The sequence below is a fragment of the Primulina tabacum genome, chromosome 10 (genome assembly GCF_025594145.1).
Source record: "Primulina tabacum isolate GXHZ01 chromosome 10, ASM2559414v2, whole genome shotgun sequence".
Classification (NCBI taxonomy): domain Eukaryota; kingdom Viridiplantae; phylum Streptophyta; class Magnoliopsida; order Lamiales; family Gesneriaceae; genus Primulina; species Primulina tabacum.
In genome coordinates, this window is record NC_134559.1 from 38,987,430 (window position 1) to 39,013,590 (window position 26,161).

At 44.4% G+C, this 26,161-nt stretch overlaps 27 non-coding genes and 4 pseudogenes across 27 annotated transcripts; all 31 read right to left on the minus strand.

The window, feature by feature from the left end:
* Positions 1 to 451: 451 nt before the first annotated feature.
* LOC142511185 (5S ribosomal RNA) lies at positions 452 to 569 on the minus strand. The gene has a single exon (XR_012808718.1). It is a non-coding gene; the product is annotated as a 5S ribosomal RNA (ribosomal RNA).
* A 675-nt stretch (positions 570 to 1,244) lies between these two features.
* On the minus strand, positions 1,245 to 1,364 carry LOC142511875 (5S ribosomal RNA; annotated as a pseudogene).
* Positions 1,365 to 2,048: 684 nt separating this feature from the next.
* LOC142509033 (5S ribosomal RNA) lies at positions 2,049 to 2,166 on the minus strand. Its single transcript, XR_012807224.1, has one exon. It is a non-coding gene; the product is annotated as a 5S ribosomal RNA (ribosomal RNA).
* A 684-nt stretch (positions 2,167 to 2,850) lies between these two features.
* LOC142510884 (5S ribosomal RNA) lies at positions 2,851 to 2,969 on the minus strand. The gene has a single exon (XR_012808689.1). It is a non-coding gene; the product is annotated as a 5S ribosomal RNA (ribosomal RNA).
* Positions 2,970 to 3,650: 681 nt separating this feature from the next.
* On the minus strand, positions 3,651 to 3,769 carry LOC142516860 (5S ribosomal RNA). Its single transcript, XR_012812631.1, has one exon. It is a non-coding gene; the product is annotated as a 5S ribosomal RNA (ribosomal RNA).
* Positions 3,770 to 4,454: 685 nt separating this feature from the next.
* On the minus strand, positions 4,455 to 4,578 carry LOC142515879 (5S ribosomal RNA). Its single transcript, XR_012811699.1, has one exon. It is a non-coding gene; the product is annotated as a 5S ribosomal RNA (ribosomal RNA).
* A 970-nt stretch (positions 4,579 to 5,548) lies between these two features.
* LOC142517022 (5S ribosomal RNA) lies at positions 5,549 to 5,667 on the minus strand. Its single transcript, XR_012812785.1, has one exon. It is a non-coding gene; the product is annotated as a 5S ribosomal RNA (ribosomal RNA).
* A 676-nt stretch (positions 5,668 to 6,343) lies between these two features.
* LOC142512644 (5S ribosomal RNA) lies at positions 6,344 to 6,462 on the minus strand. The gene has a single exon (XR_012808862.1). It is a non-coding gene; the product is annotated as a 5S ribosomal RNA (ribosomal RNA).
* Positions 6,463 to 7,138: 676 nt separating this feature from the next.
* Positions 7,139 to 7,240, minus strand: LOC142511239 (5S ribosomal RNA; annotated as a pseudogene).
* Positions 7,241 to 8,620: 1,380 nt separating this feature from the next.
* Positions 8,621 to 8,739, minus strand: LOC142513291 (5S ribosomal RNA). The gene has a single exon (XR_012809245.1). It is a non-coding gene; the product is annotated as a 5S ribosomal RNA (ribosomal RNA).
* Positions 8,740 to 9,709: 970 nt separating this feature from the next.
* LOC142514550 (5S ribosomal RNA) lies at positions 9,710 to 9,828 on the minus strand. The gene has a single exon (XR_012810439.1). It is a non-coding gene; the product is annotated as a 5S ribosomal RNA (ribosomal RNA).
* A 677-nt stretch (positions 9,829 to 10,505) lies between these two features.
* On the minus strand, positions 10,506 to 10,624 carry LOC142515949 (5S ribosomal RNA). Its single transcript, XR_012811768.1, has one exon. It is a non-coding gene; the product is annotated as a 5S ribosomal RNA (ribosomal RNA).
* Positions 10,625 to 11,306: 682 nt separating this feature from the next.
* On the minus strand, positions 11,307 to 11,425 carry LOC142515993 (5S ribosomal RNA). The gene has a single exon (XR_012811812.1). It is a non-coding gene; the product is annotated as a 5S ribosomal RNA (ribosomal RNA).
* Positions 11,426 to 12,106: 681 nt separating this feature from the next.
* LOC142512118 (5S ribosomal RNA) lies at positions 12,107 to 12,225 on the minus strand. The gene has a single exon (XR_012808808.1). It is a non-coding gene; the product is annotated as a 5S ribosomal RNA (ribosomal RNA).
* Positions 12,226 to 13,195: 970 nt separating this feature from the next.
* On the minus strand, positions 13,196 to 13,314 carry LOC142514551 (5S ribosomal RNA). Its single transcript, XR_012810440.1, has one exon. It is a non-coding gene; the product is annotated as a 5S ribosomal RNA (ribosomal RNA).
* Positions 13,315 to 13,990: 676 nt separating this feature from the next.
* On the minus strand, positions 13,991 to 14,109 carry LOC142507326 (5S ribosomal RNA). Its single transcript, XR_012805586.1, has one exon. It is a non-coding gene; the product is annotated as a 5S ribosomal RNA (ribosomal RNA).
* A 682-nt stretch (positions 14,110 to 14,791) lies between these two features.
* On the minus strand, positions 14,792 to 14,910 carry LOC142513744 (5S ribosomal RNA). The gene has a single exon (XR_012809674.1). It is a non-coding gene; the product is annotated as a 5S ribosomal RNA (ribosomal RNA).
* A 684-nt stretch (positions 14,911 to 15,594) lies between these two features.
* On the minus strand, positions 15,595 to 15,713 carry LOC142512129 (5S ribosomal RNA). Its single transcript, XR_012808809.1, has one exon. It is a non-coding gene; the product is annotated as a 5S ribosomal RNA (ribosomal RNA).
* Positions 15,714 to 16,241: 528 nt separating this feature from the next.
* LOC142516972 (5S ribosomal RNA) lies at positions 16,242 to 16,362 on the minus strand. Its single transcript, XR_012812738.1, has one exon. It is a non-coding gene; the product is annotated as a 5S ribosomal RNA (ribosomal RNA).
* A 528-nt stretch (positions 16,363 to 16,890) lies between these two features.
* LOC142507391 (5S ribosomal RNA) lies at positions 16,891 to 17,009 on the minus strand. Its single transcript, XR_012805650.1, has one exon. It is a non-coding gene; the product is annotated as a 5S ribosomal RNA (ribosomal RNA).
* A 674-nt stretch (positions 17,010 to 17,683) lies between these two features.
* Positions 17,684 to 17,805, minus strand: LOC142507650 (5S ribosomal RNA). The gene has a single exon (XR_012805901.1). It is a non-coding gene; the product is annotated as a 5S ribosomal RNA (ribosomal RNA).
* Positions 17,806 to 18,487: 682 nt separating this feature from the next.
* LOC142512966 (5S ribosomal RNA) lies at positions 18,488 to 18,606 on the minus strand. The gene has a single exon (XR_012808938.1). It is a non-coding gene; the product is annotated as a 5S ribosomal RNA (ribosomal RNA).
* A 688-nt stretch (positions 18,607 to 19,294) lies between these two features.
* On the minus strand, positions 19,295 to 19,413 carry LOC142506373 (5S ribosomal RNA). The gene has a single exon (XR_012804667.1). It is a non-coding gene; the product is annotated as a 5S ribosomal RNA (ribosomal RNA).
* A 686-nt stretch (positions 19,414 to 20,099) lies between these two features.
* LOC142507300 (5S ribosomal RNA) lies at positions 20,100 to 20,220 on the minus strand. Its single transcript, XR_012805560.1, has one exon. It is a non-coding gene; the product is annotated as a 5S ribosomal RNA (ribosomal RNA).
* A 683-nt stretch (positions 20,221 to 20,903) lies between these two features.
* LOC142509760 (5S ribosomal RNA) lies at positions 20,904 to 21,024 on the minus strand. Its single transcript, XR_012807916.1, has one exon. It is a non-coding gene; the product is annotated as a 5S ribosomal RNA (ribosomal RNA).
* A 681-nt stretch (positions 21,025 to 21,705) lies between these two features.
* LOC142509921 (5S ribosomal RNA) lies at positions 21,706 to 21,826 on the minus strand. Its single transcript, XR_012808066.1, has one exon. It is a non-coding gene; the product is annotated as a 5S ribosomal RNA (ribosomal RNA).
* A 682-nt stretch (positions 21,827 to 22,508) lies between these two features.
* LOC142510186 (5S ribosomal RNA) lies at positions 22,509 to 22,628 on the minus strand. Its single transcript, XR_012808312.1, has one exon. It is a non-coding gene; the product is annotated as a 5S ribosomal RNA (ribosomal RNA).
* Positions 22,629 to 23,304: 676 nt separating this feature from the next.
* LOC142511891 (5S ribosomal RNA) lies at positions 23,305 to 23,412 on the minus strand (annotated as a pseudogene).
* Positions 23,413 to 24,097: 685 nt separating this feature from the next.
* Positions 24,098 to 24,214, minus strand: LOC142508538 (5S ribosomal RNA). The gene has a single exon (XR_012806746.1). It is a non-coding gene; the product is annotated as a 5S ribosomal RNA (ribosomal RNA).
* Positions 24,215 to 24,898: 684 nt separating this feature from the next.
* Positions 24,899 to 25,013, minus strand: LOC142511562 (5S ribosomal RNA; annotated as a pseudogene).
* Positions 25,014 to 25,693: 680 nt separating this feature from the next.
* On the minus strand, positions 25,694 to 25,811 carry LOC142513662 (5S ribosomal RNA). Its single transcript, XR_012809597.1, has one exon. It is a non-coding gene; the product is annotated as a 5S ribosomal RNA (ribosomal RNA).
* Between the last annotated feature and the right edge of the window lie 350 nt (positions 25,812 to 26,161).

Consider the following 26,161-nt stretch of genomic DNA (forward strand, 5'->3'; position numbering starts at 1 on the left):
GGAGTAATCTGCGTCATACCCTTCCGCACAGAACCGGCTCACGACAACAAAAATCGATAAATGTTCCCAGAAAATAGAAAAAAAATAAGAAGAAGGAAATAACGAATGTAAAGCTATTATTATGCCTGGGATACGATAAAATGGAACCGGAATCGAATTTCGAACTTCCTAAGCGGATTTCTCGAGGAAACGAAAGCTTAACAGAAGCGGTAAATCGCAAATTAGAGGGTCTTAGAGAAGGAATTCGGCTAAAATCTCGTCAGCTCATTGCGTAGTAATGAGTCTCGTCCGTTTGCCCGTTTACAATCAAATTAGCCTACAATTTTGTCCAAATCCGGCAGTGCCCGAGCTACTTTCATTTCACATGTCTTATCTGGTCCCGATCGAGATTCAGATGATTTGAGCCGAAAATCGTCTGTCAACAAGTAATCAAAAATAGAAAAACACGAAAAGGGTGCAACACGAGGACTTCCCAGGGGTCACCCATCCTAGTACTGCTCTCGCCCAAGCACGCTTAACTTCGGAGTTCTGATGGGATCCGGTGCATTAGTGCTGGTATGATCGCACCCGACATTGAGTGGGATGTTTATTCTTATATCCCTCGAGTACGTGTGGAGCGGGCGGCGATGGACAACACGCGGCACTGCTCTCGCCCAATCATAACCATGAAGTTAAGCGTTCTGGCGCGATGGCAGAGTAGGATGGGTGACCTCCCTGGGAAGACCTCGTGTCGCGACCGTTTACGTAAATTATGGATAAAACAGTCGAAATAATTGTTTTAATGAGTTAACCGTCTCCGGAGTAATCTGCGTCATACCCTTCCGCACAGAACCGGCTCACGACAACAAAAATCGATAAATGTTCCCAGAAAATAGAAAAAAAAATAAGAAGAAGGAAATAACGAATGTAAAGCTTATTATGCCTGGGATACGATAAAATGGAACCGGAATCGAATTTCGAACTTCCTAAGCGGATTTCTCGAGGAAACGAAAGCTTAACAGAAGCGGTAAATCGCAAATTAGAGGGTCTTAGAGAAGGAATTCGTGCTAAAATCTCGTCAGCTCATTGCGTAGTATGATCTCGTCCGTTTGCTCGTTTTACAATCAAATTAGGCTACAATTTGTCCAAATCTGGCAGTGCCGAGCTTTTTTCTTTCACATGTCTTATTTGGTTTGACCGAGATTCAGATGATTTGAGACGAAAATCGTCTGTCAACAAGTAATCAAAATAGAAAAAACACGAAAAGGGGGTAACACGAGGACTTCCCAGGTGGGTCATCCATCCTAGTAATGCTCTCGCCAAAGCACGCTTAACTTCGGAGTTCTAATGGGATCCGTTGCATTAGTGCTGGTATGATCGCACACGATAATTGAGTGGGATGATTATTCTTATATCCCTCGAGTACGTGTGGGAGGGGCGGCGATTGACAACACGCGGCACTGCTCTCGGCCCAATCAGAACCATGAAGTTAATGCGTTCTGGCGCGATGGCAGAGCTAGATGGGTGACCTCTCTGGGAAGACCTCGTGTCGCGACCGTTTACGTAAATTATGGATAAAACAGTCGAAATAATTGTTTTAATGAGTTAACCGTCTCCGGAGTAATCTGCGTCATATCCTTCCGCACAGAACCGGCTCAGGACAACAAAAATCGACAAATGTTCCCAGAAAATAGAAAAAAAAATAAGAAGAAGGAAATAACGAATGTAAAGCTATTATTATGCCTGGGATACGATAAAATGGAACCGGAATCGAATTTCGAACTTCCTAAGCGGATTTCTCGAGGAAACGAAAGCTTAAGAGAAGCGGTAATCGCAAATTAAAGGGTCTTAGAGAAGAAATTCGGCTAAAATCTCGTCAGCTCATTGCGTAGTAATGAGTCTCGTCCGTTTGCCTCGTTTACAATCAAATTAGGCTACAATTTTGTCCAAATCCGGCATTGCCCGAGCTACTTTCATTTCACATGTCTTATCTGGTCTGATCGAGATTCAGATGATTTGAGCCGAAAATCGTCTAGTCAACAAGTAATCAAAATAGAAAAACACGAAAAGGGGTGCAACACGAGGACTTCCCAGGGGTCAACCATCCTAGTACTGCTCTCGCCCAAGCACGCTTAACTTCGGAAGTTCTGATGGGATCCGGTGATTAGTGCTGGTATGATCGCACCCGACATTGAGTGGGATGTTTATTCTTATATCCCTCGAGTACGTGTGGAGCGGGCGGCGATGGACAACACGCGGCACTGCTTTCGCCCAATCATAACCACGAAGTTAAGCGTTCTGGCGCGATGGCAGAGCTAGGATGGGTGACCTCCCTGGGAAGACCTCGTGTCGCGACCGTTTACGTAAATTATGGATAAAATAGTCGAAATAATTGTTTTTAATGAGTTAACCGTCTCCGGAGTAATCTGCGTCATACCCTTCCGCACAGAACCGGCTCACGACAACAAAAATCGATAAATGTTCCCAGAAAATAGAAAAAAAATAAGAAGAAGGAAAATAACGAATGTAAAGCTATTATTATGCCTGAGATACGATAAAATGGAACCGGAATCGAATTTCGAACTTCCTAAGCGGATTTCTCGAGGAAACAAAAGCTTAACAGAAGCGGTAAATCGCAAATTAGAGTGTCTTAGAGAAGGAATTCGGCTTAAATCTCGTCAGCTCATTGCGTAGTAATGAGTCTCGTTCGTTTGCCCGTTTACAATCAAATTAGCCTACAATTTTGTCCAAATCCGGCAGTGCCTGAGCTACTTTCATTTCACATGTTTTATCTGATCCCGATCGAGATTCATATGATTTGAGCCGAAAATCGTCTGTCAACAAGTAATCAAAAATAGAAAAACACGAAAAAAGGTGCAACACGAAGACTTCCCAGGGGGTCACCCATCCTAGTACTGCTCTCGCCCAAGCACGCTTAACTTCGGAGTTCTGATGGGATCCGGTGCATTAGTGCTGGTATGATCGCACCCGACTTAGTGGGATGTTTATTCTTATATCCCTCGAGTACGTGTGGAGCGGGCGGCGATGGACAACACGCGGCACTGCTCTCGCCCAATCATAACTATGAAGTTAAGCGTTCTGGCGCGATGGCAGAGCTAGGATGGGTGACCTCCCTGGGAAGACCTCGTGTCGCGATCGTTTACGTAAATTATGGATAAAACAGTCGAAATAATTGTTTTCAATGAGTTAACCGTCTCCGGAGTAATCTGGGTCATACCCTTCCGCACAGAACCGGCTCACGACAACAAAAATCGATTAATGTTCCCAGAAAATAGAAAAAAAAATAAGAAGAAGGAAATAACGAATGTAAAGCTATTATTATGCCTGGGATACGATAAAATGGAACCGGAATCGAATTTCGAACTTCCTAAGCGGATTTCTCGAGGAAACGAAAGCTTAACAAAAGCGGTAAATGGCAAATTAGAGGGTCTTAGAGAAGGAATTCGGCTAAAATCTCGTCAGCTCATTGCGTAGTAATGAGTCTCGTCCGTTTGCCCGTTTACAATCAAATTAGCTACAATTTTGTCCAAATCCGGCAGTGCCCGAGCTACTTTCATTTCACATGTCTTATCTGGTCCCGATCGAGATTCAGATGATTTGAGCCGAAAATCGTCTGTCAACAAGTAATCAAAAATAGAAAAACACGAAAAAGGGTGCAACACGAGGACTTCTCAGGGTGTCACCCATCCTAGTACTGCTCTCGCCCAAGCACGCTTAACTTCGGAGTTCTGATGGGATCCGGTGCATTAGTGCTCGTAAGATCGCACCCGACATTGAGTGGGATGTTTATTCTTATATCCCTCGAGTACGTGTGGAGCGGGCGGCGATGGACAACACGCGGCACTGCTTTCGCCCAATCATAACCACGAAGTTAAGCGTTCTGGCGCGATGGCAGAGCTAGGATGGGTGACCTCCCTGGGAAGACCTCGTGTCGCGACCGTTTACGTAAATTATGGATAAAACAGTCGAAATAATTGTTTTTAATGAGTAAACCGTCTCCGGAGTAATCTGCGTCATACCCTTCCGCACAGAACCGGCTCACGACAACAAAAATCGATAAATGTTCCCGGAAAATAGAAAACAAAATAAGAAGAAGGAAAATAACGAATGTAAAGCTATTATTATGCTTGGGATACGATAAAATGGAACCGGAATCGAATTTCGAACTTCCTAAGCGGATTTCTCGAGGAAACGAAAGCTTAACAGAAGCGGTAAATCGCAAATTAGAGGGTCTTAGAGAAGGAATTCGGCTTAAATCTCGTCAGCTCATTGCGTAGTAATGAGTCTCGTCCGTTTGCCCGTTTACAATCAAATTAGCCTACAATTTTTTCCAAATCCGGCAGTGCCCGAGCTACTTTCATTTCACATGTTTTATCTGATCCCGATCGAGATTCATATGATTTGAGCCGAAAATCGTCTGTCAACAAGTAATCAAAAATAGAAAAACACGAAAAAAGGTGCAACACGAGGACTTCCCATGGGGTCGGGTCACCCATCCTAGTACTGCTCTCGCCCAAGCACGCTTAACTTCGGAGTTCTGATGGGATCCGGTGCATTAGTGCTGGTATGATCGCACCCGACATTGAGTGGGATGTTTATTCTTATATCCCTCGAGTACGTGTGGAGCGGGCGGCGATGGACAACACGCGGCACTGCTTTCGCCCAATAATAACCACGAAGTTAAGCGTTCTGGCGCGATGGCAGAGGTAGTATGGGTGACCTCCCTGGGAAGACCTCGTGTCGCGATCGTTTACGTAAATTATGGATAAAACAGTCGAAATAATAGTTTTAAATTAGTTACCCGTGTCCGGAGTAATCTGCGTCATACCCTTCCGCACAGAACCGGCTCACGACAACAAAAATCGATAAATGTTCCCAGAAAATAGAAAAAAAAATAAGAAGAAGGAAATAACGAATGTAAAGCTATTATTATGCCTCGGATACGATAAAATGGAACCGGAATCGAATTTCGAACTTCCTAAGCGGATTTCTCGAGGAAACGAAAGCTTAATAGAAGCGGTAAATCGCAAATTAGAGGGTCTTAGAGAAGGAATTCGGCTAAAATCTCGTCAGCTCATTGCGTAGCAATGAGTCTCGTCCGTTTGCCCGTTTACAATCAAATTAGCATACAATTTTGTCCAAATCCGGCAGTGGCCGAGCTACTTTCATTTCACATGTCTTATCTGGTCGCGATCGAGATTCAGATGATTTGAGCCGAAAATCGTCTGTCAACAAGTAATCAAAAATAGAAAAACACGAAAAAGGGTGCAACACGAGGACTTCCCAGGGTGAAGCTTAACAGAAGCGTTAAATCGCAAATTAGAGGGTCTTAGAGAAGGAATTCGGCTAAAATCTCGTCAGCTCATTGCGTAGTAATTAGTCTCGTCCGTTTGCCAGTTTACAATCAAATTAGCCTACAATTTTGTCCAGCTCGGCAGTGCCCGAGCTACTTTCATTTCACATGTTTTATCTGGTCCCGATCGAGATTCAGATGATTTGAGCCGAAAATCGTCTGTCAACAAGTAATCAAAAATAGAAAAACACGAAAAAGGTGCAACACGAGGACTTCCCAGGGGGTCACCCATCCTAGTACTGCCCTCGCCCGAGCACGCTTAACTTCGGAGTTCTGATGGGATCCGGTGCATTAGTGCTCTTAAGATCGCACCCGACATTGAGTGGGATGTTTATTCTTATATCCCTCGAGTACGTGTGGAGCGGGCGGCGATGGACAACACGCGGCACTGCTCTCGCCCAATCATAACCATGAAGTTAAGCGTTCTGGCGCGATGGCAGAGCTAGGATGGGTGACCTCCCTGGGAAGACCTCGTGTCGCGACCGTTTACGTAAATTATGTATAAAACAGTCGAAATAATTGTTTTTAATTAGTTAACCGTCTCCGGAGTAATCTGCGTCATACCCTTCCGCACAGAACCGGCTCACGACAACAAAAATCGATAAATGTTCCCAGAAAATAGAAAAAAAAATAAGAAGAAGGAAATAACGAATGTAAAGCTATTATTATGCCTCGGATACGATAAAATGGAACCGGAATCGAATTTCGAACTTCCTAAGCGGATTTCTCGAGGAAACGAAAGCTTAACAGAATCGGTAAATCGCAAATTAGAGGGTCTTAGAGAAGGAATTCGGCTAAAATCTCGTCAGCTCATTGCGTAGTAATGAGTCTCGTCCGTTGCCTGTTTACAATCAAATTAGCCTACAATTTTGTCCAAATCCGGCAGTGCCTGAGCTACTTTCATTTCACATGTCTTATTTGGTCCCGATCGAGATTCAGATGATTTGAGACGACTGTCAACAAGTAATCAAAAATAGAAAAATACGAAAAAGGATGCAACACGAGGACTTCCCAGGGGGTCACCCATATTAGTACTGCTCTCGCCCAAGCACGCTTAACTTCGGAGTTCTGATGGGATCCGGTGCATTAGTGCTGGTATGATCGCACCCGGCAATAAGTGGGATGTTTATTCTTATATCCCTCAAGTACGTGTGGAGCGGGCGGCGATGGACAACACGCGGCACTGCTCTCGCCCAATCATAACCATGAAGTTAAGCGTTCTGTCGCGATGGCAGAGCTTGGATGGGTGACCTCCCTGGGAAGACCTCGTGTCGCGACCGTTTACGTAAATTATGGATAAAACAGTCGAAATAATTGTTTTTAATGAGTTAACCGTCTCGGGAGTAATCTGCGTCATACCCTTCCGCACAGAACCGGCTCACGACAACAAAAATCGATAAATGTTCCCAGAAAATAGAAAAAAAATAAGAAGAAGGAAATAACGAATGTAAAGCTATTATTATGCCTCGGATACGATAAAATGGAACCGGAATCGAATTTCGAACTTCCTAAGCGGATTTCTCGAGGAAACGAAAGCTTAACAGAATCGGTAAATCGCAAATTAGAGGGTCTTAGAGAAGGAATTCGGCTAAAATCTCGTCAGCTCATTGCGTAGTAATGAGTCTCGTCCGTTTGCCCGTTTACAATCAAATTAGCCTACAATTTTGTCCAAATCCGGCAGTGCCCGAGCTACTTTCATTTCACATGTCTTATTTGGTCCCGATCGAGATTCAGATTATTTGAGCCGACTGTCAACAAGTAATCAAAAATAGAAAAATACGAAAAAAGGTGCAACACGAGGACTTCCTAGTACTGCTCTCGCCCAAGCACGCTTAACTTCGGAGTTCTGATGGGATCCGGTGCATTAGTGCTGGTATGATCGCACCCGACAATGAGTGGGATGTTTATTCTTATATCCCTCGAGTACGTGTGGAGCGGGCGGCGATGGACAACACGCGGCACTGCTCTCGCCCAATCATAACCATGAAGTTAAGCGTTCTGGCGCGATGGCAGAGCTTGGATGGGTGACCTCCTTGGGAAGACCTCGTGTCGCGACCGTTTACGTAAATTATGGATAAAACAGTCGAAATAATTGTTTTTAATGAGTTAACCGTCTCGGGAGTAATCTGCGTCATACCCTTCCGCACAGAACCGGCTCACGACAACAAAAATCGATAAATGTTCCCAGAAAATAGAAAAAAAAATAAGAAGAAGGAAATAACGAATGTAAAGCTATTATTATGCCTTGGATACGATAAAATGGAATCGGAATCGAATTTCGAACTTCCTAAGCGGATTTCTCGAGGAAACGAAAGCTTAACAGAAACGGTAAATCGCAAATTAGAGGGTCTTAGAGAAGGAATTCGGCTAAAATCTCGTCAGCTTATTGCGTAGTAATGAGTCTCGTCCGTTTGCCCGTTTACAATCAAATTAACCTACAATTTTGTCCAAATCCGGCAGTGCCCGAGCTACTTTCATTTCACATGTCTTATTTGGTCCCGATCGAGATTCAGATGATTTGAGCCGACTGTCAACAAGTAATCAAAAATAGAAAAATACGAAAAAGGGTGCAACACGAGGACTTCCCAGGGGGTCGATGTTTATTCTTATATCCCTCGAGTACGTGTGGAGCGGGCGGCGATGGACAACACGCGGCACTGCTCTCGCCCAATCATAACCATGAAGTTAAGCGTTCTGGCGCGATGGCAGAGCTTGGATGGGTGACCTCCCTGGGAAGACCTCGTGTCGCGACCGTTTACGTAAATTATGGATAAAACAGTCGAAATAATTGTTTTTAATGAGTTAACCGTCTCTGGAGTAATCTGCGTCATACCCTTCCGCACAGAACCGGCTCACGACAACAAAAATCGATAAATGTTCCCAGAAAATAGAAAAAAAAATAAGAAGAAGGAAATAACGAATGTAAAGCTATTATTATGCCTGGGATACGATAAAATGGAACCGGAATCGAATTTCGAACTTCCTAAGCAGATTTCTCAAGGAAATGAAAGCTTAACAGAAGCGGTAAATCGCAAATTAGAGGGTCTTAGGGAAGGAATTCGGCTTAAATCTCGTCAGCTCATTGCGTAGTAATGAGTCTCGTCCGTTTGCCCGTTTACAATCAAATTAGCCTACAATTTTGTCCAAATCCGGCAGCGCCCGAGCTACTTTCATTTCACATGTCTTATCTGGTCCCGATCGAGATTCAGATGATTTGAGCCGAAAATCGTCTGTCAACAAGTAATCAAAAATAGAAAAACACGAAAAAGGGTGCAACACGAGGACTTCTCAGGGTGTCACCCATCCTAGTACTGCCCTCGCCCAAGCACGCTTAACTTCGGAGTTCTGATGGGATCCGGTGCATTAGTGCTGGTATGATCGCACCCGACATTGAGTGGGATGTTTATTCTTATATCCCTCGAGTACGTGTGGAGCGGGCGGCGATGGACAACACGCGGCACTGCTCTCGCCCAATCATAACCATGAAGTTAAGCGTTCTGGCGCGATGGCAGAGCTAGGATGGGTGACCTCCCTAGGAAGACCTCGTGTCGCGACCGTTTACGTAAATTATGTATAAAACAGTCGAAATAATTGTTTTTAATTAGTTAACCGTCTCCGGAGTAATCTGCGTCATACCCTTCCGCACAGAACCGGCTCACGACAACAAAAATCGATAAATGTTCCCAGAAAATAGAAAAAAAAATAAGAAGAAGGAAATAACGAATGTAAAGCTATTATTATGCCTCGGATACGATAAAATGGAACCGGAATCGAATTTCGAACTTCCTAAGCGGATTTCTCGAGGAAACGAAAGCTTAATAGAAGCGTTAAATCGCAAATTAGAGGGTCTTAGAGAAGGAATTCGGCTAAAATCTCGTCAGCTCATTGCGTAGCAATGAGTCTCGTCCGTTTGCCCGTTTACAATCAAATTAGCATACAATTTTGTCCAAATCCGGCAGTGGCCGAGCTACTTTCATTTCACATGTCTTATCTGGTCGCGATCGAGATTCAGATGATTTGAGCCGAAAATCGTCTGTCAACAAGTAATCAAAATAGAAAAACACGAAAAAGGGTGCAACACGAGGACTTCCCAGGGTGAAGCTTAACAGAAGCGTTAAATCGCAAATTAGAGGGTCTTAGAGAAGGAATTCGGCTAAAATCTCGTCAGCTCATTGCGTAGTAATGAGTCTCGTCCGTTTGCCAGTTTACAATCAAATTAGCCTACAATTTTGTCCAAATCCGGCAGTGTCCGAGCTACTTTCATTTCACATGTTTTATCTGGTCCCGATCGAGATTCAGATGATTTGAGCCGAAAATCGTCTGTCAACAAGTAATCAAAAATAGAAAAACACGAAAAAGGTGCAACACGAGGACTTCCCAGGGGGTCACCCATCCTAGTACTGCCCTCGCCCGAGCACGCTTAACTTCGGAGTTCTGATGGGATCCGGTGCATTAGTGCTCGTAAGATCGCACCCGACATTGAGTGGGATGTTTATTCTTATATCCCTCGAGTACGTGTGGAGCGGGCGGCGATGGACAACACGCGGCACTGCTCTCGCCCAATCATAACCATGAAGTTAAGCGTTCTGGCGCGATGGCAGAGCTTGGATGGGTGACCTCCCTGGGAAGACCTCGTGTCGCGACCGTTTACGTAAATTATGGATAAAACAGTCGAAATAATTGTTTTTAATGAGTTAACCGTCTCGGGAGTAATCTGCGTCATACCCTTCCGCACAGAACCGGCTCACGACAACAAAAATCGATAAATGTTCCCAGAAAATAGAAAAAAAATAAGAAGAAGGAAATAACGAATGTAAAGCTATTATTATGCCTCGGATACGATAAAATGGAACCGGAATCGAATTTCGAACTTCCTAAGCGGATTTCTCGAGGAAACGAAAGCTTAACAGAATCGGTAAATCGCAAATTAGAGGGTCTTAGAGAAGGAATTCGGCTAAAATCTCGTCAGCTCATTGCGTAGTAATGAGTCTCGTCCGTTTGCCTGTTTACAATCAAATTAGCCTACAATTTTGTCCAAATCCGGCAGTGCCCTGAGCTACTTTCATTTCACATGTCTTATTTGGTCCCGATCGAGATTCAGATGATTTGAGACGACTGTCAACAAGTAATCAAAAATAGAAAAATACGAAAAAGGGTGCAACACGAGGACTTCCCAGGGGGTCACCCATCCTAGTACTGCTCTCGCCCAAGCACGCTTAACTTCGGAGTTCTGATGGGATCCGGTGCATTAGTGCTGGTATGATCGCACCCGACAATAAGTGGGATGTTTATTCTTATATCCCTCGAGTACGTGTGGAGCGGGCGGCGATGGACAACACGCGGCACTGCTCTCGCCCAATCATAACCATGAAGTTAAGCGTTCTGGCGCGATGGCAGAGCTTGGATGGGTGACCTCCCTGGGAAGACCTCGTGTCGCGACCGTTTACGTAAATTATGGATAAAACAGTCGAAATAATTGTTTTTAATGAGTTAACCGTCTCGGGAGTAATCTGCGTCATACCCTTCCGCACAGAACCGGCTCACGACAACAAAAATCGATAAATGTTCCCAGAAAATAGAAAAAAAATAAGAAGAAGGAAATAACGAATGTAAAGCTATTATTATGCCTCGGATACGATAAAATGGAACCGGAATCGAATTTCGAACTTCCTAAGCGGATTTCTCGAGGAAACGAAAGCTTAACAGAATCGGTAAATCGCAAATTAGAGGGTCTTAGAGAAGGAATTCGGCTAAAATCTCGTCAGCTCATTGCGTAGTAATGAGTCTCGTCCGTTTGTCCATTTACAATCAAATTAGCCTATAATTTTGTCAAAATCCGGCAGTGCCCGAGCTACTTTCATTTCACATGTTTTATCTGGTCCCGATCGAGATTCAGATGATTTGAGCCGAAAATCGTCTGTCAACAAGTAATCAAAAATAGAAAAACACGAAAAAGGTGCAACACGAGGACTTCCCAGAGGGTCACCCATCCTAGTACTGCCCTCGTCCGAGCACGCTTAACTTCGGAGTTCTGATGGGATCCGGTGCATTAGTGCTCGTAAGATCGCACCCGACATTGAGTGGGATGTTTATTCTTATATCCCTCGAGTACGTGTGGAGCGGGCGGCGATGGACAACACGCGGCACTGCTCTCGCCCAATCATAACCATGAAGTTAAGCGTTCTGGCGCGATGGCAGAGCTTGGATGGGTGACCTCCCTGGGAAGACCTCGTGTCGCGACCGTTTACGTAAATTATGGATAAAACAGTCGAAATAATTGTTTTTAATGAGTTAACCGTCTCGGGAGTAATCTGCGTCATACCCTTCCGCACAGAACCGGCTCACGACAACAAAAATCGATAAATGTTCCCAGAAAATAGAAAAAAAATAAGAAGAAGGAAATAACGAATGTAAAGCTATTATTATGCCTCGGATACGATAAAATGGAACCGGAATCGAATTTCGAACTTCCTAAGCGGATTTCTCGAGGAAACGAAAGCTTAACAGAATCGGTAAATCGCAAATTAGAGGGTCTTAGAGAAGGAATTCGGCTAAAATCTCGTCAGCTCATTGCGTAGTAATGAGTCTCGTCCGTTTGCCCATTTACAATCAAATTAGCCTATAATTTTGTCAAAATCCGGCAGTGCCCGAGCTACTTTCATTTCACATGTTTATCTGGTCCCGATCGAGATTTAGATGATTTGAGCCGAATCTCGTCTGTCAACAAGTAATCAAAATAGAAAAACACGAAAAAAGGTGCAACACGAGGACTTCCCAGGGGGTCACCCATCCTAGTACTGCTCTCGCCCAAGCACGCTTAACTTCGGAGTTCTGATGGGATCCGGTGCATTAGTGCTGGTAAGATCGCACCCGACAATGAGTGGATGTTTATTCTTATATCCCTCGTGTACGTGTGGAGCGGGCGGCGATGGAGAACACGCGGCACTGCTCTCGCCCAATCATAACCATGAAGTTAAGCGTTCTGGCGCGATGGCAGAGCTAGGATGGGTGACCTCCCTGGGAAGACCTCGTGTCGCGACCGTTTACGTAAATTATGTATAAAACAGTCGAAATAATTGTTTTTAATTAGTTAACCGTCTCCGGAGTAATCTGCGTCATACCCTTCCGCACAGAACCGGCTCACGACAACAAAAATCGATAAATGTTCCCAGAAAATAGAAAAAAAAATAAGAAGAAGGAAATAACGAATGTAAAGCTATTATTATGCCTCGGATACGATAAAATGGAACCGGAATCGAATTTCGAACTTCCTAAGCGGATTTCTCGAGGAAACGAAAGCTTAATAGAAGCGTTAAATCGCAAATTAGAGGGTCTTAGAGAAGGAATTCGGCTAAAATCTCGTCAGCTCATTGCGTAGCAATGAGTCTCGTCCGTTTGCCCGTTTACAATCAAATTAGCATACAATTTTGTCCAAATCCGGCAGTGGCCGAGCTACTTTCATTTCACATGTCTTATCTGGTCGCGATCGAGATTCAGATGATTTGAGCCGAAAATCGTCTGTCAACAAGTAATCAAAAATAGAAAAACACGAAAAAGGGTGCAACACGAGGACTTCCCAGGGTGAAGCTTAACAGAAGCGTTAAATCGCAAATTAGAGGGTCTTAGAGAAGGAATTCGGCTAAAATCTCGTCAGCTCATTGCGTAGTAATGAGTCTCGTCCGTTTGCCAGTTTACAATCAAATTAGCCTACAATTTTGTCCAAATCCGGCAGTGTCCGAGCTACTTTCATTTCACATGTTTTATCTGGTCCCGATCGAGATTCAGATGATTTGAGCCGAAAATCGTCTGTCAACAAGTAATCAAAAATAGAAAAACACGAAAAAGGTGCAACACGAGGACTTCCCAGGGGGTCACCCATCCTAGTACTGCCCTCGCCCGAGCACGCTTAACTTCGGAGTTCTGATGGGATCCGGTGCATTAGTGCTCGTAAGATCGCACCCGACATTGAGTGGGATGTTTATTCTTATATCCCTCGAGTACGTGTGGAGCGGGCGGCGATGGACAACACGCGGCACTGCTCTCGCCCAATCATAACCATGAAGTTAAGCGTTCTGGCGCGATGGCAGAGCTTGGATGGGTGACCTCCCTGGGAAGACCTCGTGTCGCGACCGTTTACGTAAATTATGGATAAAACAGTCGAAATAATTGTTTTTAATGAGTTAACCGTCTCGGGAGTAATCTGCGTCATACCCTTCCGCACAGAACCGGCTCACGACAACAAAAATCGATAAATGTTCCCAGAAAATAGAAAAAAAATAAGAAGAAGGAAATAACGAATGTAAAGCTATTATTATGCCTCGGATACGATAAAATGGAACCGGAATCGAATTTCGAACTTCCTAAGCGGATTTCTCGAGGAAACGAAAGCTTAACAGAATCGGTAAATCGCAAATTAGAGGGTCTTAGAGAAGGAATTCGGCTAAAATCTCGTCAGCTCATTGCGTAGTAATGAGTCTCGTCCGTTTGCCTGTTTACAATCAAATTAGCCTACAATTTTGTCCAAATCCGGCAGTGCCTGAGCTACTTTCATTTCACATGTCTTATTTGGTCCCGATCGAGATTCAGATGATTTGAGACGACTGTCAACAAGTAATCAAAAATAGAAAAATACGAAAAAGGATGCAACACGAGGACTTCCCAGGGGGTCACCCATCCTAGTACTGCTCTCGCCCAAGCACGCTTAACTTCGGAGTTCTGATGGGATCCGGTGCATTAGTGCTGGTATGATCGCACCCGACAATAAGTGGGATGTTTATTCTTATATCCCTCAAGTACGTGTGGAGCGGGCGGCGATGGACAACACGCGGCACTGCTCTCGCCCAATCATAACCATGAAGTTAAGCGTTCTGGCGCGATGGCAGAGCTTGGATGGGTGACCTCCCTGGGAAGACCTCGTGTCGCGACCGTTTACGTAAATTATGGATAAAACAGTCGAAATAATTGTTTTTAATGAGTTAACCGTCTCGGGAGTAATCTGCGTCATACCCTTCCGCACAGAACCGGCTCACGACAACAAAAATCGATAAATGTTCCCAGAAAATAGAAAAAAAATAAGAAGAAGGAAATAACGAATGTAAAGCTATTATTATGCCTCGGATACGATAAAATGGAACCGGAATCGAATTTCGAACTTCCTAAGCGGATTTCTCGAGGAAACGAAAGCTTAACAGAATCGGTAAATCGCAAATTAGAGGGTCTTAGAGAAGGAATTCGGCTAAAATCTCGTCAGCTCATTGCGTAGTAATGAGTCTCGTCCGTTTGTCCATTTACAATCAAATTAGCCTATAATTTTGTCAAAATCCGGCAGTGCCCGAGCTACTTTCATTTCACATGTTTATCTGGTCCCGATCGAGATTCAGATGATTTGAGCCGAAAATCGTCTGTCAACAAGTAATCAAAAATAGAAAAACACGAAAAAGGGTGCAACACGAGGACTTCCCAGGGGGTCACCCATCCTAGTACTGCCCTCGCCCGAGCACGCTTAACTTCGGAGTTCTGATGGGATCCGGTGCATTAGTGCTCGTAAGATCGCACCCGACATTGAGTGGGATGTTTATTCTTATATCCCTCGAGTACGTGTGGAGCGGGCGGCGATGGACAACACGCGGCACTGCTCTCGCCCAATCATAACCATGAAGTTAAGCGTTCTGGCGCGATGGCAGAGCTTGGATGGGTGACCTCCCTGGGAAGACCTCGTGTCGCGACCGTTTACGTAAATTATGGATAAAACAGTCGAAATAATTGTTTTTAATGAGTTAACCGTCTCGGGAGTAATCTGCGTCATACCCTTCCGCACAGAACCGGCTCACGACAACAAAAATCGATAAATGTTCCCAGAAAATAGAAAAAAAATAAGAAGAAGGAAATAACGAATGTAAAGCTATTATTATGCCTCGGATACGATAAAATGGAACCGGAATCGAATTTCGAACTTCCTAAGCGGATTTCTCGAGGAAACGAAAGCTTAACAGAATCGGTAAATCGCAAATTAGAGGGTCTTAGAGAAGGAATTCGGCTAAAATCTCGTCAGCTCATTGCGTAGTAATGAGTCTCGTCCGTTTGCCCATTTACAATCAAATTAGCCTATAATTTTGTCAAAATCCGGCAGTGCCCGAGCTACTTTCATTTCACATGTTTTATCTGGTCCCGATCGAGATTTAGATGATTTGAGCCGAATCTCGTCTGTCAACAAGTAATCAAAAATAGAAAAACACGGAAAAAAGGTGCAACACGAGGACTTCCCAGGGGGTCACCCATCCTAGTACTGCTCTCGCCCAAGCACGCTTAACTTCGGAGTTCTGATGGGATCCGGTGCATTAGTGCTGGTAAGATCGCACCCGACAATGAGTGGATGTTTATTCTTATATCCCTCGTGTACGTGTGGAGCGGGCGGCGATAGAGAACACGCGGCACTGCTCTCGCCCAATCATAACCATGAAGTTAAGCGTTCTGGCGCGATGGCAGAGCTAGGATGGGTGACCTCCCTGGGAACACCTCGTGTCACGACCGTTTACGTAAATTATGGATAAAATAGTCGAAATAATTGTTTTTAATTAGTTAACCATCTCTGGAGTAATCTGCGTCATACCTTTCCGCACAGAACCGACTCACGACAACGAAAATCGATAAATGCTCCCGGAAAATAGAAAAAAAAATAAGAAGAAGGAAATAACGAATGCAAAGCTATTATTATGCCTGAGATACAATAAAATGGAACGAGAATCGAATTTCGAACTTCCTAAGCGGATTTCTCGAGGAAACGAAAGCTTAACAGAATCGGTAAATCGCAAATTAGAGGGTCTTAGAGAAGGAATTCGGCTAAAATCTCGTCTGTCAACAAGTAATCAAAAATAGAAAAACACGAAAAAAGGTGCAACACGAGGACTTCCCAGGGGGTCTCACCCATCCTAGTACTGCTCTCGCCCAAGCACGCTTTACTTCGGAGTTCTGATGGGATCCGGTGCATTAGTGCTGGTAAGATCGCACCCAACAATGAGTGGATGTTTATTTTTATATCCCTCGTGTACGTGTGGAGCGGGCGGCGATGGAGAACACGCGGCACTGCTCTCGCCCAATCATAACCATGAAGTTAAGCGTTCTGGCGCGATGGCAGAGCTAGGATGGGTGACCTCCCTGGAAACACCTCGTGTCGCGACCGTTTACGTAAATTATGGATAAAATAGTCGAAATAATTGTTTTTAATGAGTTAACCGTCTCCGGAGTAATCTGCGTCATACCTTTCCGCACAGAACCGACTCACGACAACGAAAATCGATAAATGCTCCCAGAAAATAGAAAAAAAAATAAGAAGAAGGAAATAACGAATGCAAAGCTATTATTATGCCTGGGATACAATAAAATGGAACCAGAATCGAATTTCGAACTTCCTAAGCGGATTTCTCGAGGAAACGAAAGCTTAACAGAATCGGTAAATCGCAAATTAGAGGGTCTTAGAGAAGGAATTCGGCTAAAATCTCGTCTGTCAACAAGTAATCAAAAATAGAAAAACACGAAAAAAGGTGCAACCCGAGGACTTCCCAGGGGGTCACCCATCCTAGTACTGCTCTCCCCCAAGCACGCTTAACTTCAGAGTTCTGATGGGATCCGGTGCATTTGTGCTGGTAAGATCGCACCAGACAATGAGTGGATGTTTATTCTTATATCCCTCGTGTACGTGTGGAGCGGGCGGCGATGGAGAACACGCGGCACTGCTCTCGCCCAATCATAAGCATGAAGTTAAGCGTTCTGGCGCGATGACAGAGCTAGGATGGGTGACCTCCCTGGGAAGACCTCGTGTCGCGACCGTTTACGTAAATTATGGATAAAATAGTCGAAATAATTGTTTTTAATGAGTTAACCGTCTCCGGAGTAATCTGCGTCATACCTTTCCGCACAGAACCGACTCACGACAACGAAAATCGATAAATGCTCCCGGAAAATAGAAAAAAAATAAGAAGAAGGAAATAACGAATGTAAAGCTATTATTATGCCTCGGATACGATAAAATGGAACCGGAATCGAATTTCGAACTTCCTAAGCGGATTTCTCGAGGAAACGAAAGCTTAAAAAAGCGGGAAATCGCAAATTAGAGGGTCTTAGAGAAGGAATTCGGCTAAAATCTCGTCAGCTCATTGCGTAGTAATGAGTCTCGTCCGTTTGCCTGTTTACAATCAAATTAGCCTACAATTTTGTCCAAATCCGGCAGTGCCCGAGCTACTTTCATTTCACATGTCTTATTTGGTCCCGATCGAGATTCAGATGATTTGAGACGACTGTCAACAAGTAATCAAAAATAGAAAAATACGAAAAAGGATGCAACAACACGAGGACTTCCCAGGGGGTCACCCATCCTTGTACTGCTCTCGCCCAAGCACGCTTAACTTCGGAGTTCTGATGGGATCCAATGCATTAGTGCTGGTTTGATCGCACCCAACAATAAGTGGGATGTTTATTCTTATATCCCTCAAGTACGTGTGGAGCGGGCGGCGATGGACAACACGCGGCACTGCTCTCGCCCAATCATAACCATGAAGTTAAGCGTTCTGGCGCGATGGCAGAGCTTGGATGGGTGACCTCCCTGGGAAGACCTCGTGTCGCGACCGTTTACGTAAATTATGGATAAAACAGTCGAAATAATTGTTTTTAATGAGTTAACCGTCTCGGGAGTAATCTGCGTCATACCCTTCCGCACAGAACCGGCTCACGACAACAAAAATCGATAAATGTTCCCAGAAAATAGAAAAAAAATAAGAAGAAGGAAATAACGAATGTAAAGCTATTATTATGCCTCGGATACGATAAAATGGAACCGGAATCGAATTTCGAACTTCCTAAGCGGATTTCTCGAGGAAACGAAAGCTTAACAGAAGCGGTAAATCGCAAATTAGAGGGTCTTAGAGAAGGAATTCGGCTAAAATCTCGTCAGCTCATTGCGTAGTAATGAGTCTCGTCCGTTTGCCCATTTACAATCAAATTAGCCTACAATTTTGTCCAAATCCGGCAGTGCCCGAGCTACTTTCATTTCACATGTCTTATCTGGTCCCGATCGAGATTCAGATGATTTGAGCCGAAATCGTCTGTCAACAAGTAATCAAAAATAGAAAAACACGAAAAAGGGTGCAACACGAGGACTTCCCAGGGGGTCACCCATCCTAGTACTGCTCTCGCCCAAGCACGCTTAACTTCGGAGTTCTGATGGGATCCGGTGCATTAGTGCTTGTATGATCGCACCCGACATTGAGTGGGATGTTTATTCTTATATCCCTCGAGTACGTGTGGAGCGGGCGGCGATGGACAACACGCGGCACTGCTCTCGCCCAATCATAACCATGAAGTTAAGCGTTCTGGCGCGATGGCAGAGCTAGGATGGGTGACCTCCCTGGGAAGACCTCGTGTCGCGACCGTTTACGTAAATTATGGATAAAACAGTCGAAATAATTGTTTTTAATGAGTTAACCGTCTCCGGAGTAATCTGCGTCATACCCTTTCCGCACAGAACCGGCTCACGACAACAAAAATCGATAAATGTTCCCAGGAAAATAGAAAAAAAAATAAGAAGAAGGAAATAACGAATGTAAAGCTATTATTATGCCTGGGATACGATAAAATGGAACCGGAATCGAATTTCGAACTTCCTGAGCGGATTTCTCGAGGAAACGAAAGCTTAACAGAAGCGGTAAATCGCAAATTAGAGGGTCTTAGAGAAGGAATTCGGCTAAAATCTCGTGAGCTCATTGCGTAGTAATGAGTCTCGTCCGTTTGCCCGTTTACAATCAAATTAGCCTACAATTTTGTCCAAATCCGGCAGTGCCCGAGCTACTTTCATTTCACATGTTTTATCTGGTCCCGATTGAGATTCAGATGATTTGAGCCAAAAATCGTCTGTCAACAAGTAATCAAAAATAGAAAAACATGAAAAAGGTTGTGCAACACTAGGACTTCCCATGGGGTCACCCATCCTAGTACTGCTCTCGCCCAAGCACGCTTAACTTCAGAGTTCTGATGGGATCCGGTGCATTAGTGCTAGTATGATCACACCTGACATTGAGTGGGATGTTTATTCTTATATCCCTCGAGTACGTGTGGAGCGGGCGGCGATGGACAACACGCGGCACTGCTCTCGCCCAATCGTAACCATGAAGTTAAACGTTCTGGCGCGATGGCAAAGCTAGGATGGGTGACCTCCCTGGGAAGACCTCGTGTCGCGACCGTTTACGTAAATTATGGATAAAACAGTCGAAATAATTGTTTTTAATGAGTTAACCGTCTCCGGAGTAATCTGCGTCATACCCTTCCGCACAGAACTGGCTTACGACAACAAAAATCGATTAATGTTCCCAGAAAATAGAAAAAAAAAATAAGAAGAAGGAAATAATGAATGTAAAGCTATTATTATGCCTGGGATACGATAAAATGGAACCGGAATCGAATTTCGAACTTCCTGAGCGGATTTCTCGAGGAAACGAAAGCTTAACAGAAGCGGTAAATCGCAAATTAGAGGGTCTTAGAGAAGGAATTCGGCTAAAATCTCGTGAGCTCATTGCGTAGTAATGAGTCTCGTCCGTTTGCCCGTTTACAATCAAATTAGCCTACAATTTTGTCCAAATCCGGCAGTGACCGAGCTACTTTCATTTCACATGTCTTATATTGGTCCTGATCGAGTTCAGATGATTTGAGCCGAAAATCGTCTGTCAACAAGTAATCAAAAATAGAAAAAAACGAAAAAAGGGTGCAACACGAGGACTTCCCAGGGGGTCACCCACATCTAGTACTGCTCTCGCCCTAAGCACCCTTAACTTTGGAGTTCTGATGGGATCCGGTGCATTAGTGCTGGTATGATCGCACCCGACATTGAGTGGGATGTTTATTCTTATATCCCTCGAGTACGTGTGGAGCAGGCGGCGATGGACAACACGCGGCACTGCTCTCGCCCAATCATAACCATGAAGTTAAGCGTTCTGGCGCGATGGCAGAGCTAGGATGGGTGACCTCCCTGGGAAGACCTCGTGTCGCGATCGTTTACGTAAATTATGGATAAAACAGTCGAAATAATTGTTTTTAATGAGTTAACCGTCTCCGGAGTAATCTGCGTCATGACCCTTCCGCACAGAACCGGCTCACGACAACAAAAATCGATAAATGTTCCCAGAAAATAGAAAAAAAATAAGAAGAAGGAAATAACGAATGTAAAGCTATTATTATGCCTGGGATACGATAAAATGGAACCGGAATCGAATTTCGAACTTCCTAAGCGGATTTCTCGAGGAAACAAAAGCTTAACAGAAGCGGTAAATCGCAAATTAGAGGGTCTTAGAGAAGAATTCGGCTAAAATCTCGTCAGCTCATTGCGTAGTAATGAGTCTCGTCCGTTTGCCCGTTTACAATCAAATTAGCCTACAATTTTGTCCAAATCCGGCAGTGCCCGAGCTACTTTCATTTCACATGTCTTATCTGGTCCCGATCGAGATTCAGATGATTTGAGCCGAAAATCGTCTGTCAACAAGTAATCAAAAATAGAAAAACACGAAAAAGGGTGCAACACGAGGACTTCTCAGGGGGTCACCCCCATCCTAGTACTGCTCTCGCCCAAGCACGCTTAACTTCGGAGTTCTGTTGGGATCCGGTGCATTATTGCTAGTAAGATCGCACACGACATTGAGTGGGATGTTTATTCTTATATCCCTCGTGTACGTGTGGAGCGGGCGGCGATGGACAACACGCGGCACTGCTTTCGCCCAATCATAACCAGGAAGTTAAGCGTTCTGGCGCGATGGCAGAGCTAGGATGGGTGAGCTCTCTGGGAAGAGTTCGTGTCGCGACCGTTTACGTAAATTATGAATAAAACAGTCGAAATAATTGTTTTTAATGAGTTAACCGTCTCCGGAGTAATCTGCGTCATACCATTCCGCACAGAACCGGCTCACGACAACAAAAATCGATAAATGTTCCCAGAAAATAGAAAAAAAATAAGAAGAAGGAAATAACGAATGTAAAGCTATTATTATGCCGGGGATACGATAAAATGGAACCGGAATCGAATTTCGAACTTCCTAAGCGGATTTCTCGAGGAAACGAAAGCTTAACAGAAGGGGTAAATCGCAAATTAGAGGGTCTTAGAGAAGGAATTCGGCTAAAATCTCGTCAGCTACATTGCGTAGTAATGAGTCTCGTCCGTTTGCCCGTTACAATCAAATTAGCCTACAATTTTGTCCAATCCGGCAGTGCCCGAGCTACTTTCATTTCACATGTCTTATCTGGTCCCGATCGAGATTCATGATGATTGAGCCGAAAATCGTTGTCAACAAGTAATCAAAAATAGAAAAACACGAAAAAGGGTGCAAGCACGAGGACTTCACAGGAGGATCACCCATCCTAGTACTGCTCTCGCCCAAGCACGCTTAACTTCGAAGTTCTGATGGGATCCGGTGCATTAGTGCTAGTAAGATCGCACTCGACATTGAGTGGGATGTTTATTCTTATATCCCTCGTGTACGTGTGGAGCGGGCGGCGATGGACAACACGCGGCACTGCTCTCGCCCAATCATAACCATGAAGTTAAGCGTTCTGGCGCGATGGCAGAGCTAGGATGGGTGACCTCCCTGGGAAGACCTCGTGTCGCGACCGTTTACGTAAATTATGGATAAAACAGTCGAAATAATTGTTTTTAATGAGTTAACCGTCTCCGGAGTAATCTGCGTCATACCCTTCCGCACAGAACCGGCTCACGACAACAAAATCGATAAATGTTCCCAGAAAATAGAAAAAAAATAAGAAGAAGGAAATAACGAATGCAAAGCTATTATTATGCCTGGGATACGATAAAATGGAACCGGAATCGAATTTCGAACTTCCTGAGCGGATTTCATGATGAAACGAAAGCTTAACAGAAGCGTTAAATCGCAAATTAGAGGGTCTTAGAGAAGGAATTCGGCTAAAATCTCGTCAGCTCATTGCGTAATAATGAGTCTCGTCCGTTTGCCCGTTTACAATCAAATTAGCCTACAATTTTGTCAGAATCCGGCAAAGCCCGAGCTACTTTCATTTCACATGTCTTATCTGGTCCCGATCGAGATTCATATGATTTGAGCCGAAAATCGTCTGTCAACAAGTAATCAAAAATAGAAAAACACGAAAAATGGTGCAACACGAGGACTTTCCCAGGGTGTCACCCATCCTAGTACTGCTCTCACCCAAGCACGCTTAACTTCGGAGTTCTGATGGGATCCGGTGTATTAGTGCTCGTAAGATTGCACCGATATTGAGTGGGATGTTTATTCTTATATCTCTCGAGTACGTGTGGAGCGGGCGACGATGGACAACACGCGGCACTGCTCTCGCCCAATCATAACCACGAAGTTAAGCGTTTTGGCGCGATGGCAGAGGTAGGATGGGTGACCTCCCTGGGAAGACCTCGTGTCGCGATCGTTTACGTAAATTATGGATAAAACAGTCGAAATAATTGTTTTAATGAGTTAACCGTCTCCGGAGTAATCTGCGTCATACCCTTTCCGCACAGAACCGGCTCACGACAACAAAAATCGATAAATGTTCCCAGAAAATAGAAAAAAAATAAGAGAAGGAAATAACGAATGTAAAGCTATTATTATGCCTGGATACGATAAATGGAACCGGAATCGAATTTCGAACTTCCTAAGCGGATTTCTCGAGGAAACGAAAGCTTAACAGAAGCGGTAAATCGCAAATTAGAGGGTCTTAGAGAAGGAATTCGGCTAAAATCTCGTCAGCTCATTGCGTAGTAATGAGTCTCGTCCGTTGCCCGTTTACAATCAAATTAGCCTACAATTTTGTCCAAATCGGCAGTGCCCGAGCTACTTTTCATTTCACATGTTATCTGGTCCCGATCGAGATTCAGATGATTTGAGCCGAAAATCGTCTGTCAACAAGTAATCAAAAATAGAAAAACACGAAAAAGGGTGCAACACGAGGACTTCCCAGGGGTCACCCATCCTAGTACTGCTCTCGCCCAAGCACGCTTAACTTCGGAGTTCTGATGGATTAGTGCTGGTATGATCGCACCCGACATTGAGTGGGATGTTTATTCTTATATCCCTCGAGTACGTGTGGAGCGGCGGCGATGGACAACACGCGGCACTGCTCTCGCCCAATCATAACCATGAAGTTAAGCGTTCTGGCGCGATGGCAGAGCTAGGATGGGTGACCTCCCTGGGAAGACCTCGTGTCGCGACGTTTACGTAAATTATGGATAAAACAGTCGAAATAATTGTTTTTAATGAGTTAACCGTCTCCGGAGTAATCTGCGTCATACCCTTCCGCACAGAACCGGCTCACGACAACAAAAATCGATAAATGTTCCCAGAAAATAGAAAAAAAATAAGAAGAAGGAAATAACGAATGTAAAGCTATTATTATGCCTGGGATACGATAAAATGGAACCGGAATCGAATTTCGAACTTCCTAAGCGGATTCTCGAGGAAACGAAAGCTTAACAGAAGCGGTAAATCGCAATTAGAGGGTCTTAGAGAAGGAATTCGGCTAAAATCTCGTCAGCTCATTGCTTAGTAATGAGTCTCGTTCCGTTGCCCGTTTACAATCAATTAGCCTACAACTTTTGTCCAAATCCGGCAGTGCCCGAGCTACTTTCATTTCAATGTCTTATCTTGTCTCGATCGAGATTCAAGATGATTTGAGCCGAAAACGTCTGTCAACAAGTCAATCAAAAATAGAAAACACCCGCCGGAAAAAGGGTTGCAACACGAGGACTTCCCAGGGGTCACCCATCATAGTACTGCTCTCGCCAAGCACGCTTAACTTCGGAGTTCTGATGGGATCCGGTGCATTAGTGCTGGTATGATCGCACCGAATTGAGTGGGATGTTTATTTTATATCCCTCGAGTACGTGTGGAGCGGGCGGCGATGGACAACACGCGGCCACTGCTCTCGCCCAACTATAACCATGAAGTTAAGCTTCTGGCGCGATGGCAGAGCTAGGATGGGTGACCTCCCTGGGAAGACCTCGTGTCGCGTAACCGCCTTTACGTAAATTATGGAATAAAACAGTCGAAATTAATTGTTTTCTAATGAGTTAACCGTCTCCGGAGTAATCTGCGGTCATACCCTTCCGCACAGAACGGCTCACGACAACAAAAATCGATAATGTTCCCCAGAAATAGAACAAAAAATAAGAAGAAGGAAATAACGAATGTAAAGCTATTATTATGCCTGGGTACGATAAAATGGAACCGGAATCGAATTTCGAACTTCATAAGCGGATTTCTCGAGGAAACGAAAGCTAACAGAAGCGGGACAATCGCAAATTAGAGGGTCTATGAGAAGGAATTGCGGCTAAAAATCTCGTCAGCTCATGCGTAGTAATGAGTCTCGTCGTTTTGCCCGTTTACAATCAAATTAGCCTACCATTTTGTCCAAATCCGGCAGGCCGAGTACTTTCATTTCACATGTCTTATCTGGTCCCGATCGAGATTCAGATGATTTGAGCCGAAAATCGTCTGTCAACAAGTAATCAAAAATAGAAAAACACGAAAAAGGGTGCAACACGAGGACTTCCAGGGGTCACCCATCCTAGTACTGCTCTCGCCCAAGCACGCTTAACTTCGGAGTTCTGATGGGATCCGTGCATTAGTGCTGTATGATCGCACCGACATTGAGTGGGATGTTTATTCTTATATCCTCGAGTACGTGTGGAGCGGGCGGCGATGGACAACACGCGGCACTGCTCGCTCGCCCAATCATAACCATGAAGTTAAGCGTTCTGGCGCGATGGCAGAGGTAGGATGGGTGACCTCCCTGGGAAGACCTCGTGTCGCGACGTTTACGTAAATTATGGATAAAACAGTCGAAATAATTGTTTTTAATGAGTTAACCGTCTCCGGAGTAATCTGCGTCATACCCTTCCGCACAGAACCGGCTCACGACAACAAAAATCGATAAATGTTCCCAGAAAATAGAAAAAAAATAAGAAGAAGGAAATAACGAATGTAAAGCTATTATTATGCCTGGGATACGATAAAATGGAACCGGAATCGAATTTCGAACTTCCTAAGCGGATTTCTCGAGGAAACGAAAGCTTAACAGAAGCGTAAATCGCAAATTAGAGGGTCTTAGAGAAGGAATTCGGCTAAAATCTCGTCAGCTCATTGCGTAGTAATGAGTCTCGTCCGTTTGCCCGTTTACAATCAAATTAACCTACAATTTTGTCCAAATCCGGCAGTGCCCGAGCTACTTTCATTTCACATGTCTTATCTGGTCCCGATCGAGATTCAGATGATTTGAGCCGAAAATCGTCTGTCAACAAGTAATCAAAAATAGAAAAAACGAAAAAGGGTGCAACACGAGGACTTCCCAGGGGTCACCCATCCTAGTACTGCTCTCGCCCAAGCACGCTTAACTTCGGAGTTCTGATGGGATCCGGTGCATTAGTGCTGGTAAGATCGCACCCGACATTGAGTGGGATGTTTATTCTTATATCCCTCGAGTACGTGTGGAGGGGCGGCGATGGACAACACGCGGCACTGCTCTCGCCCAATCATAACCAGAAGTTAAGCGTTCTGGCGCGATGGCAGAGTAGGATGGGTGACCTCCCTGGGAAGACCTCGTGTCGCGACGTTTACGTAAATTATGGATAAAACAGTCGAAATAATTGTTTTTAATGAGTTAACCGTCTCCGGAGTAATCTGCGTCATACCCTTCCGCACAGAACCGGCTCACGACAAAAAAATCGATAAATGTTCCCAGAAAATAGAAAAAAAAATAAGAAGAAGGAAATAACGAATGTAAAGCTATTATTAT